Source organism: Pelophylax lessonae, assembly GCF_965119305.1.
Source record: "Pelophylax lessonae genome assembly, chromosome: 10".
NCBI lineage: Eukaryota > Metazoa > Chordata > Amphibia > Anura > Ranidae > Pelophylax > Pelophylax lessonae.
This window is the reverse complement of record NC_138777.1, coordinates 96,716,281-96,729,792: the sequence shown is the minus strand read 5'-3', so window position 1 is coordinate 96,729,792 and position 13,512 is coordinate 96,716,281.

Below are 13,512 nucleotides of genomic sequence, written 5' to 3'. Positions count from 1 at the left end.
CTCCCGCGCACATGATTGCATCGGTTGCCACACAGTCACAAGAAGTGAGAGCGTAACCCCCAGCAAGCACAGCTCAAGCCAAACCACACTGAAGTCTGTTCTTACCTAGACGGAGCCTGCACAGAATCATTAAGCAGCCAGCAACAGAAACACCATGTCCATCAGCCAGGCATCATCATGCAGGACAAGGTCACAAGCGAGCTGCTCTAGCAAGTCCTCCATAAAGGAAATGGCTGCTCTCGCCCGTGCAGAAGCTGAGGCTGCAAAAGTAAGGGCTTCCTTTGCTGCACAAGAGATGCAACTAAAGTTATCACTGGAAAAACTTGCAGCAGAGAAAGAAGCGGCAGCCGCAATAGCCAAAGCAGAGTGCTTAGAAGCCATAGACTGTTCTGAATCTGAGAAACACAGCCAAGTACTCGGACCAGACTTAGATCAACAAGATCCAGCACAGCGCGTCTCAGAATATGTCTACCAGCATCCCAAGACAGATGACACCTATGATCCGGTATATCAGCCAGCGTATACAGTGAGTCAAAGACCCTACCTTCAATCACAGTACCTCGAGCAAGACGGTATGCAGCAAAGTGATCCCGACCACAACTACCGCTCTGCGGGACAAAAGCTACGACCTTCGCTTCAACTTAAAGGGACACCCTTTGCGTCAGAGCGGTATTATACAGACTTTCCTAAGCCAGAAACTTCCAAAAGGTATGGTGATACACCACACACGCAGCATAATTGCACACCGGGTAATGTTGGCGCCAACCATGCGGTCATGGACTTTGCTAAGTTCTTTGCTAAACGGGAACTGGTTACCAAGGGACTTATAAAGTTCACTGATCGACCTGAGAACTACAGGTCATGGCGAGCCTCCTTCCAGAACGCCATACGGGACTTAGATCTTTCCTGTAGTGAAGAGTTGGATCTCTTGGTAAAATGGCTTGGAAATGAATCTGCTGAACATGCCAAAAGAATCAGAGACATTAACATAAACTACCCGGGCAAAGGTTTAAAGATGGTGTGGGAAAGACTTGATGAATGTTACGGGTCAATAGAAGCTATAGAAAATGCTTTATATAAAAGAATTGAAACTTTTCCCAGAGTAGCTGGAAGGAGTTACCAAAAGCTCAGGGAACTCAGTGACTTGTTAATAGAGTTACAGGTTGCTCAGGCAGAAGGAGATCTACCAGGGCTAGCATTCCTGGACACTGCCAGAGGTGTTAATCCGATTGTCCAAAAACTTCCTTATAACTTACAGGAGAAGTGGATCACACATGGTTCTCATTATAAACAGTCTCATAATGTACCATTTCCTCCCTTCAGGGTGTTTGTAGACTTTGTTGCTCAACAGGCAAGGATCAGAAATGATCCCAGTTTCCATTTTACACTGTCATGTCCCACTGCCCCTGGTGTCAAACCTCACAAAACACCAGTGGCAGTCAACAAAACGAATGTTGTTTCCACAGGTTCTCCTTTTAGGTCATTCAAGCCTTATCAAGAAGGGAACAAACTGGAAGACGTTAGCAAGCAATGCCCATTGCACAAGAAACCACATTCTCTACTGAAATGCAGAGCTTTCAGGGAGAAGTCTTTAGAGGACCGCAAAGAATTCCTCAAAGAGAACAACATCTGCTTCAGGTGCTGCACTACAACAACACACTTCGCCAGGAACTGTAAGGTCAGTGTGACATGCACAGAATGTGGGAGCACGGAACACAACACGGCTTTGCACCCTGGACCACCCTCTCAGGTATCATCCCAAGCAGAGGAGCATGACAGAAAGCAGATAGACACCAACATAGACACTGCAATAGTCACTTCTCAGTGTACAGAGATATGTAAAGGACTTACAGGAGGGAAGTCCTGCTCAAAAATTTGCCTTGTCAGAGTTTACCCGGCCGGTTACCGAGACAAGGCGATCAAGGTATACGCAATCTTGGATGACCAAAGCAACAGGTCTCTAGCTAAATCCACCTTCTTCAACACATTCAACATCATAGGGCCTGGTTCTCCCTACTCCTTAAGAACATGTGCAGGTACCGTTGAGACGGCGGGGAGGAAGGCAGCTGGGTACAAAGTAGAGTCCATAGATGGTCAGACCTGCTTGTCTCTGCCAACCATACTGGAGTGTAATCACATTCCTAACAACCGATCTGAGATACCTACCCCTGAGGTAGCAGCACACCACCCCCACTTGAAGCGTATAGCTCACCTGATACCGGAGCTGGACCCAGAAGCTCCAATAGTCCTACTCCTTGGAAGAGACATACTACAAGTTCACAAGGCTAGAGGACAGATTAATGGACCCCAAAACGCTCCATACGCCCAGAGACTTGACCTAGGATGGGTCATCATAGGAGACGTCTGTCTAGGAGGGGTACACAAGCCGACCTCAGTCTACAGTATGCTCACCAACACACTTGAAAATGGACGTCCATCCCTATTCCAGCCATGTCAGAGTAGTTTCCTGATAAAAGAATTTCCACACAGAGATCCTGTGCCTTGTCCTTATGTGGATTCCTCCTGTGAAGATCATGCCTGTGATGGTGAGCAAGATCACCTAGGGTGCACAGTCTTCCACAGAACAAGAGAAGACAACAGGGTTGCAATGTCCATAGAAGACAGGCTGTTCTTGGATATCATGGATCAAGGAATAGTAAAAGACAAATCAAACAGCTGGGTCGCACCTTTACCGTTTAGACCCCAAAGACGACGCCTACCTAACAACAAGGAACTTGTTTACAATCGATTTATCTCCCTCAGACACAAACTCCAGAGGAACCTAGTGATGAAAGAACATTTCTTTACCTTCATGGAAAGAATATTTCAGAACTACCACGCAGAGATGGCACCCACCCTACAAGATTCAGAAGAGTGTTGGTACTTACCCATATTCGGTGTGTATCATCCGAAAAAACCAGGACAGATAAGAGTAGTATTTGACTCAAGTGCCAAGTGCGAAGGTGTCTCGCTAAACGATGTCTTACTGTCTGGTCCAGACCTCAACAACAAGCTTTTGGAGGTACTTCTACGCTTCCGTAAAGATTCTGTAGCATTTATGGCTGACATACAACAAATGTACCACTGCTTCCTTGTCAAGGAAGAACACAGAAACTACCTGAGGTTTTTCTGGTACCGCAACAACGACCCCACTGAGGACGTTGTAGAATACCGAATGAGAGTACACATTTTCGGAAACAGTCCTTCCCCAGCGGTTGCTATCTACGGTCTCAGACATTCAGCCCGAGAGGGTGAAACAAAGTACGGGTCAGATGTCAGGTCCTTTGTGGAAAAGGATTTCTATGTGGACGACTGTTTGAAATCTACACCCACGAATGAGACCGCAATCAGTCTCCTGAAAAGAGCTCAAGAGATGCTCGCCTTATCTAATTTGAGGTTGCACAAAATCGCCTCCAACAGCCGCGAGTTAATGGAGGCCTTCTCACCCCAAGACCACTCAAGTGGTCTAAAGGACTTGGATCTTAGTACAGACTCCCTTCCCATGCAGCGAAGCCTTGGTTTGCTTTGGGATTTAAAGGCAGACACATTCACCTTTCAAATCAGCACAGACGAAAAACCCTTCACACGCAGAGGAGTCCTGTCTACCATAAACAGCTTATATGATCCTCTGGGATTCGTAGCGCCAGTTACCATCCAGGGTAAAATGATGCTAAGAGACTTAACCACAGAAAAGGCTGATTGGGATGATCCACTTCCCATGGAGAAAAAAGACCTGTGGACAGGATGGAGAAAGTCTCTTGAAGGTTTGTCCAGCCTTCAGGTAGCACGACCATATGCTTCCGTGTCATCAACTGAAGTCAAGATGCAAAGACTGTATATTTTCTGCGATGCTTCAGTCAAGGCGATTGCAGCTGTAGCGTACCTAAAGACTATAGATGTCAAAGAACAATGCCATGTGGGTTTCGTTATGAGCAGGACCAAACTGGCACCACTCCGCGAGCACACGATACCCAGATTGGAACTCTGTGCAGCGGTGCTTGCAGTGGAGTTGGCTGAACTTATAACAACAGGACTACATCTGGAAATCAAGGAAGTCGAGTTCTACACAGACAGCAAGGTAGTCCTAGGATACATTTGCAATGAAATAAGACGCTTCTATGTCTATGTCAGCAATCGGGTACTTAGGATCAGGAGATCCACTTGTCCTAAACAGTGGCACTATGTGTCCACACACCATAATCCTGCAGACCATGCGACTAGATCTGTCGCAGCAAGCCATCTTAAAGACACGATGTGGTTTACGGGCCCTGCATTCCTGTACCGTTCTATGTCTTGCAACATCGAATCTGACTTGTTCGACTTAGTAGACCCGGATGCGGATGAAGAAATCCGACCTGAAGTAACGGTTCTACATACGGTGACTTCAGACCACCAACTCAAGTCTCATCGTTTTGAAAGGTTCTCCACCTGGATGTCACTTGTTCGTGCTATAGCCTGTCTTGTTCATATAGCTCAATCATACAAGTCAACATTTCCGGTGAACCAGAAGCCATGCAAAGGTTGGCATCACTGTAAGCACGCATTTACTGTTCCAAATATGGAAAGGTCCAAAGACTTAATAATTCGCACTATACAAGGTGAATGTTATGCTAAAGAGAGAGATTACCTCAACAAAGGCCAAACAGTCTCCAAGGATAGCGCTTTGAAGAAGTTTGATCCCATCATTGACAAAAATGGGCTGCTCAGAATAGGAGGCCGTCTTCAAGAAGCCAAAGTGGAATTTGGGGAGAAACATCCTGTAATAATTCCCGGACATCATCACGTCACGACCTTGCTTGTATGGCACCATCACATTCAAGTGAAACATCAAGGCCGATTGTTTACCGAAGGGAATCTACGAGCTGCCGGACTATGGTTAGTTGGCGCTTAGAGGTGTGTGAGCAAGCTCATCTTTAATTGTGTCACCTGTCGCAAACTTCGTGGCATGTTCCAGAATCCGAAGATGGCCAGTCTTCCAATTGAGAGGCTCAGTACAGATCCTCATCACCAACACATTCCCAAGCAAAGATGGGAACGTACGCAAAGCCGAAGTCAAAGTATGGAAGCTTGGCGAATGCAAGTTATTCCTTAGGCCAGTGGCGGAACTTGTTTTGTTGTTTTCACCTAATCTACCTAGTAGTGGCGTCAGTTGACGCCAGGCGGGGAGTGTTCTGTCCAGCCAGGGTTTCATAACCATTTGCCATAGTCTGTCAATAATAGAGTCTATTAGCTAGGTTATAGCACCATCTAGCGGTGTTAAGTTGTACTACATCTTGTTTTTCTTATTGTAATATTTCTGCCTTGTGGGCGGCTCTATTCTTTGTGGGTTCTTGCAAGGCACTCTGGGAAGAGGAAGGGGCAGTCCTCAGTCTCCTGGACACAGAATCAGAGCTGCTTCTTCATGTCTCTCTTCTAAAACTCCACCATCTGTGTAACAGCATATCTGGTGAGTCACTTACCTCTGTAACTAGGGCATCTAGTATGCAGAGCTGTGTAGTTGTTTATATTACTACTCAGGAAAGTTAACTGTGTAGATGTTAGACTGTTAGCTAGCCATGCAGTCCTATGTATAGGCAGTCATTGTACCATGTGCTTCACTGTTATGTAATGTATGATGCATGCAGTTCTTATACTCTGTACTTATACATGTCCTTTTGTATTCTTATAGTTTTACCATATTTCTACAACCCTGTTTGCCATCACATAATAAACCTGTTAAACTACATACAACAGGCCTTTTATTTGGGAGACAGGAATGGTTTATGCTGAATGTTGGACTACACACTGTATGAACGTGTAAGAAGACAGAACACTATCTATGTGAGTTCATGGCCATTTGTTTGTTTTTTATGACATGTACATGATATTTTTTATAACTTTTAAATAAATACTACACTATACAAGCATTTTTATTTTAGATTGGTGAGCATTTATACAGTATATCCAGTGCACGGCGACCTAAGGGGTGGTCCTGCCGGCCAGGCCGGCTTTCCAGCCTTCGTTTGGATTGTTTTTCAGGCTCATTTGTATATGATTTCTGCTGAGTGCATCTATATGGTGGAGGAGGAGTACATTTTAAGATTACTACTCACTTGAGGTGCATCAATCATCACTGTATTCTTTAATAATATATCTGGTGAGTGCTCCGACACTCTGTATACACGATGAACTCTTTATTATAACCTTTGGATTATGGACTATTATGCACATTTGGACTGTTAATTTAGTTCACAGGGACAGCACATAGTGTTTATTTCAGCTTATTTTATTTTTTTTCTTCCAAAGCAAATACACTTTTGCGCGCTGGTACTACCAATGTTTCTCTTCTCCCTCAGTTTCTCTCCATCAGTCAGCTAATGTCACCTAATGCTGAGGGAGAAAGGTAGAGGAGGTTCAAACAAGGATGCTGTGGAGGCAACTGACATCCTCCTTATCAACTGATGACATTATTGGTTGTTAGGATGCCGGTGTCTAGAAGGTCGTAATGGTGCATAATGAAATTCTTGATACATTTTTAGGCATTTTGCCAAGGCATCCCTGAAGAAGCCTCAAGGCTAGTTTATTTTATATCATTGCTATTGTTTTAGCGCTGTACACATTTTTTGTAACCATCAGTTAGAACTCGGCAATATACCGGGGACAAAGGCCTCTGGTAATCCAATGCTTGGACATTCATGTTCCTGACAGAGAAAATGTTCCTCTACAAAAGACCTGGAGTGGAACTGCACGTAGGGAACTGCTTTAACGTAGATACTATTTCCTCATTCATTATGTATCGAAGAATACCTTTTTCTTCTTATATTTCGCTTTAAACCTGGAATTGACTGTTTCCTGACTAAAAGATTATTGAGGTATCCTAAGATTGACACCCTTGCATCCTCAGCAAGTCTAGAACCAGGGCTGGGAGCTTTGTGATCCCTCAGGGGACTGTGGCCAGCCCGAAGGGCACAGCCACGAAAGACAAATGGCGATTTTCTACTGAAAAACACAGAAACCTTTGAGCCTAGAAAAACTGGCACATGATGATATGAGTTATTGATGACTATGGACACCCAAAATCTACTTCTTGCTGAAAGGCCACCACTGATCAGAGCGATCCCATCTGAAACAGAAGGACGCTTAGAAATTTGTTTAGTGCTTTGAGAACTAAGATTGACCTCATGTCCCCGTTTAGTTTTGGGCTGCTAACCTGTCGAGTGTTGTACAATAATGAGCCCATAACTTCTACTCCAAGAGCAAATACAAGGCAAAAGCCTGATAACTCTGCAGGGAACTCTGAAGGTCCCAAAGAGGTGTACTTAACCTACAAGGTTTCTGTTGGATTCAACCTAAAGACAGAGTGAACCACCTCAGGGACTGCCCTAGCATCCTCTGGCCCGGGGTACTTCTCAAAACACAGCAGCCCCAGACCACTCCCTTACTCTGGAGGGGAAAATCTTACAGCACCTGGTATTCCTAGGCAGTCTCACATGCAACTACTAACCAGGCTCGATCCTGCCTAGACTCAAATTGTTCTAGGAGAGGGTGTAACGGAAAGGCGTGAGCGCTGTGGCAGTTTTAATGAACCCAAAGAGGAGTGAGGCCCTGAATTAATAACCTTTGGAGTTGAGAAGCAGAGATTGCCTGCTACTCATCAGGGTGTGACCCCTCAGAAGTAGAATCAACTGCCTGCTCATCCTCAGGTTCCACCCACTCTTGCTCAAGAACTGGTGGATTAGGAGATGGGGATCTTTGCCACTTCTTACCCCTGTGGGTCCCAGAATGAATCAGCCCTGCAATCTTGTTCTCTAACCCTGCTAAGGCTGATGCAAGATAATACTTGGTTATGTACGCAGAAGCAGACACACCAGTAGTAGCCACAATGCCAGACAAAGGCAGCGGCTCAGATTGACATGTTGCCCCTGCCCTTTCAGGAGAAGTTATCACAGCAGGACTCTAACTAGTGTAGCACTGCCCCCTTGAGGGTTGCTGGTTAACGGGTGTTCCTCTTCACTCACCTGACCCAGAGAATTATCCAACCAACTGGACACTTTAGGTTCAAACATTTCGACTGAAATATTCAAAGACACTCTGATATTAGGAATATATGGACTCTGTTGTTTTACTTGAAATAGTTATATCAATATAATTTATTGATAACAAATAGCATTTAAGAAGAACCAGACATAACAATATCAATCAATTGAACCCCACCAAACACAATGGAGGTCAATTGATTAACACCTTAAATGTAAATACTCAGCAAACAGGATATTCTGATAATGAATAATGTAATCCAACCACAATGTCAGCTATGACTGTCAGAGTTATTGCAATATGTGTTACCTTATGACTTCTGATTTAAACTCTCTACTATCAATATCTAGTATTCACTTATAATGACTCAATAATACTGCAACAGGTCCCCTTTAAAGAAGCCTATGCTGAAGTTCCCTCCCTAGCAAGGCGTTGCTATATCTTCACTGGCAGTTGGAGCTCTTATAACTCTTCAGCGTGATATTTGTAAACTAAAGAAAATAGTGTAAGCGTGTTCTTATCTGCAGTCAGTGTGTCATACATGAACATTTATACTTGGAATTCAGGATTTCACCAGGCACTCCTCTATTCAACAGTGTCCACATGTAATTATCCTGCTATCCAGGCCTCTGCCTCACTGGGGATGATCGACACTCGGTTGTCCTGGTCATTCAATTCAGCTTAGCCCATTCTCTATTCAGCTCTACTGGATCTATTACCACTCTGTGATTACCAGCATCCACACCACTGAGGATGGGCTCTGCTCTCTCTCTCTCTAGGCCACACACTCTGGCCTCCGTAAACCAACGGTGTCCGCTCACACCTCTCCAACAGATCTGTCCTCCACGAGTCCCGGAAGCAAGAGAGCGCATGCACTGCCTGGCAGATAGGTATATCAGCTCTCCCATGATCCTTCACTCTCCCGTGGCTCCCTGGGAGTGTAGTTCCTTCGACGATCCACACAACAGTCTGCCCTCAGTTCTTAACTATATCTCCCACAACCCAATTCGTCCATTGCAAAACCTTAAAGGGGCCCCCTGGTTGCATCATTAATAACGGTAACCTTATTGTATATATTTACAACATATACATATGGTAGTCCAGGCTTGGCTACACTAGGTTCCTCAGAACCCTTGTGTTGGAGCACCTGTCAATGCCTCTGCTAAATTCCATTGACATTGTAACATATTAGGAATTGCTGCAATGTCAGATAAGCACATCTACATAGATACACCTGACACCACTGGTCTATCGGGAGATGCGAATACCGCCAGATTACCACCCGAGTTCACTGGACCTGAGGGCGATGCACCTCCCTCTCCCAGCTGCCTCCCACTTCTGGAGCCATTTAAATTGTATAACAAGTAAATAATTTAGCAACTGTATTGCCAAAACCGAACTTTGCAGTCCTGCAGGGATGCAGGTCCATAGCCATGTTGTTCTACAGCTATGCAATCATGCAGTTATGCAAGCATGCAGATGAGCAGGTATACAAGTATGCAGTTTTTTGCAAGTATACAGGTATGCAGTTTATTCATGTACGCAGGTGTGCAGTATTATGCAAGTATGCATTTTTATGCAAGTATACAGGTATGCAGTTTTATGCAAGTATTCATTTTTATGCAAGTATACAGGTATGCAGTTTTATGCAAGTATGCATTTTATGTAAGTTTACAGATATGCAGTTTTATGCAAGTTATGCAAGTATACAGGTACACGCTTTTATGCAAGTATGCAGTTTATGCCACACTGTAGCTATGTAGCCGTGCAGTTATACAATTATACAGGGATGAAGTTATACAATTGTAGCAGGATTCCCAGCCGTTTTGCTGGATGTGGGTCCGCCAGGGTTACCGCTAGCAACAACAGCACATTTAAGCATGTTCCCCAAGTGTGAGCACTGAGGCAAGAATCAGTCCAGTATCTTTGGGTTTTTAGATTTATTTAGGAACTTGGATGGGAGAAGGGATGAGTGGGATACTCTTCTAGCTCAACTATGCACAATATTAGTGGGACAACTGAAAAGATGCCTGCTGACGCTGACTTGACGCTAGCTGAATGCCGGTCAACACCAGTTAGCGCTAGTTAACACTGACTTGCTGTCTGTTAGCACTGAACTGACTCCTGACACTTTCTTGTGGCACAAAGTCCTTGTAGAAGCTCCCTTAATACTTTCCTTTGAGGTAGCTACTTGTACATCTGCTGCAACACCTAACACTTCAGGGCCTGCACCGGCGCCCTCTTTACACACACACACACACACACACACACACACTTCTCTTCAGGGCTTAGACTCTGGCACCCCCTTTCTAAGCCTCCTACTGGTTAGCTGGCTCCTGGATCCCTCCGTCCTTCTGGAGTGGACCTCTATCCTAGGCAGACCCCTGGGCAGTTTACAGTACTCACGACTGCTTTTCTAGAAACTCCTGCCCCAGCAACTCCACTCGGTCCACAGCACTCTGAACCCCTCTCTGCAGCTCAGTTCAACCTTCTGTCCTCTAGGCCGACTGCCAAGGACACTTTCCTCACGCTGACAGGAGGAGAGATAGCCATCACCCGCCTCCTGGGACTCTGCTTCCCGCCAAAGACACCGTGTCATGTGCTCCCCTCAGATTTATACCTCCTCCCAGGATGCACTGCAGCAGATTCTGCCCTTGGGGGTAGATACAAGCCCTGGTGTGCTAAGAGCCCTCATTGGACACAGTGGGAAGGCTCCCCAAGCTCAACAGGTACACCTGAGAACACATGACAGCCTAGCTGAACAATCAAGCCCCCCTGATAAGCAGACAGGGCAACCCATATACTTTGCCAAGCACCTACCTAGGAGGGTGCTACTCAATTATGCAGGTATGCATGCAATATTGTAATACTATGCTGCACTTGCCCTGCTCTGCTTTCTAGAAGCATATTTTTTCATGTGTCAAAATTAACAGCACTTAGCCCCATACTGGTTTCGCAGGACTAGCCAAGCACATATGCAACAAACGCACCCTGAATGCAGCCTCTATATAAGTTCCTGCAGATCAAATGCAAGCAACTCTGGAGACACAACTCCTTTAAGTGCATAGATACCCGTGCAGCGGTGTAACAGAAAATAGTTGTACAAGAGCCCCACAGGTAGTACTCACACATGATCATCCAGCCATAGACTGCTGTGTTTGCCCGCTGTCTCTCAGGAGCTTCAATGATCCTATAGCCCACGTGTGACTTCAACCATAATCAAAATGGCCACCCTTCTACTTCCTGCCTCCACTGCACAAGAGTAGGCTAAACAAAGCAGCCCACCGCCCTCTAGTGGTTGGAGGAGACAACTGCAGACCAATATTCCTTCTGAAACACACAGAGCATGGCCCAGCCAGACCAAACAGCACTCTGCCCCCATTGGCCACAGGCAGAATGACCAGACAGTCAGATTTCTCAAAGAAACACTGGAAATGTAAACTCACCACCCCCCCCCCCTCCCACAAGACTCTAAATCATAACAGGAGTCCAACTTTCACCCATCACAGCGGACTCTGTCAAAAAAGACCCTCAAGGACTCAGTCCCCCTTACATTATGTATAGCACCCTGCTGGAAAGCACCTTGGTCAGAAAAAACACTGCACAGGGTTCCATTACGCAGGGTCCAGTGCCGTAAGGTTGCATTACAGGCAAACTTTAAGGATTATTTTCTCCTGTCCAAGGAGACTGGGGTACCATCCATTTTAGCTAACCACCCTTTGAATGGACCTGATCCTTTGGTCTGATCTATAGTTTTGTATAGAAAATGCACTATTTATCTTTCAAAAAGTGTTTCCCAATGCTAAACCTTTTATTCAATTTCTAAAATTGCTGCATTTGTAAATGTCAAATTCCAGTATAAAAGAATAGTAATGGTAAAAAAGCACTTGTGGGTTTAACTAATTTTGTGTTTAATTTTCCTTTTAAGGGGGCATGGCATGGTGTGTGTCCTCTGCCTACACACTTTTGCTAATAGATGTCCCTTGTTCCCATCTTAAAAAGTTGGGAGGTACAGTATGCTCCCATTAGCAGTGCAGTAACCATTTGCCTAACCTGGTGTGTCAGGGGGGCTGAGGTTGTTCTCAGAATCAAGGCAGAAGAACAGAGAACCCAATCTACCAAGCAGGTCCAGTGGAGGTAGCACTACAAACAAATAAACCCTAACTCTAGCTAACACTTTTAAGCAGTGTTTCTGACAGGTTAGGATTTTATAGTGTAAGTGAGATGAAGTTCCAGCCTAGTTCCAGGCCAGATATACCATATAAATGTGGATTTCAGTCTAGAAAAGAAAGTAGTTGGGAGGGTTATTGGCATAGCCTGAAATAAATATAGAAATCAGGGCAAGATATCCATCTGAATTAGCGTTACTCAACCATACAAAGTGTAGCGCAGACCCAGGACTGATCTTGAAGTTTGGTTCCAGGTTTCATTTCCTGATAGGCCCACAGCAGCCAATGATAACTCTTACTGTTCTGCCCTAGAAGCCTGTTTATTTTTGCGCCCTTGGTATGTTTCCCTGTCCTCCTTTCTGTTTGGTGATAACTGGACACTCTCTACCTCTCACTTAACAGCTCAGCTTAGTTTCCTTTTCCAGTCAGAGACAGGGCTTATGAAAGTCATTGTCTTCTTACAGTTCAGAAAAACTGGAAAACATCTTTTGTACTGCACTTATCTGAAGTAAAACTACATATGATTTAACTTCTGTGTCTGTTTAAAAACTTAAGCTGTGGATTGTACCAGTTCAGCAAGTGGTCATACTGTCCAAATAAACTGGGTCTAAAAGGTAGGTCATTGCATATATCAGCATGATTATATGACTATTTGAAGTGAAGTACTAAAGCAGAGGGCTAAGGAGTTTATGTCTGAGGGGTCCTAAATAATACTGTATTAGAACATACTAATCATTTGTTGTTGTTTAGTCGTGTCTGACTCTTTGTGACCTCATGGACCATTGTGCGCCCAGATTTCCTGTCCTCCACTGCCTCCCAGAGCTTGCTTAACTTCATATTCATTGTTTTGATGATGCTATCTATCCATCTTGTTTTCTGTCGTCCTCTTCTATGAGGGTATTTTCCAATGAATCCTTAGTTCACAGTAGGTAGCTAAAGTATTTGAGTTTTAGCTTCAGAATCTGTCCTTCCAGTAAATATTCGGGGTTGATTTCCTTCAAGATTGATTGGTTTGATCTTGCCATCCAAGGAACTTTCAAGAGTCTTCTCCAACCCCAAATTTCAAAAGCATAAAATCTTCGGCATTCAGCCTTCCTTATGGTCCAGCTTTCACAGCCATAGGTTACTAAGGGGAACACCATAGCTTTGACTATATGGCACTTTGTCAGTAGGGTGATGTCTCTGCTTTTTATAATGTTGTCTAGGTTTGCCATTGCTTTCCTCCCAAGAAGCAAGTGTCTCCTAATTTCATGGCTACAGTGACCGTCTGCCATGATCTCGGAAGCCTAGTAAGATAAAATCTGTCACTGTTTACATTTCTTCTCCT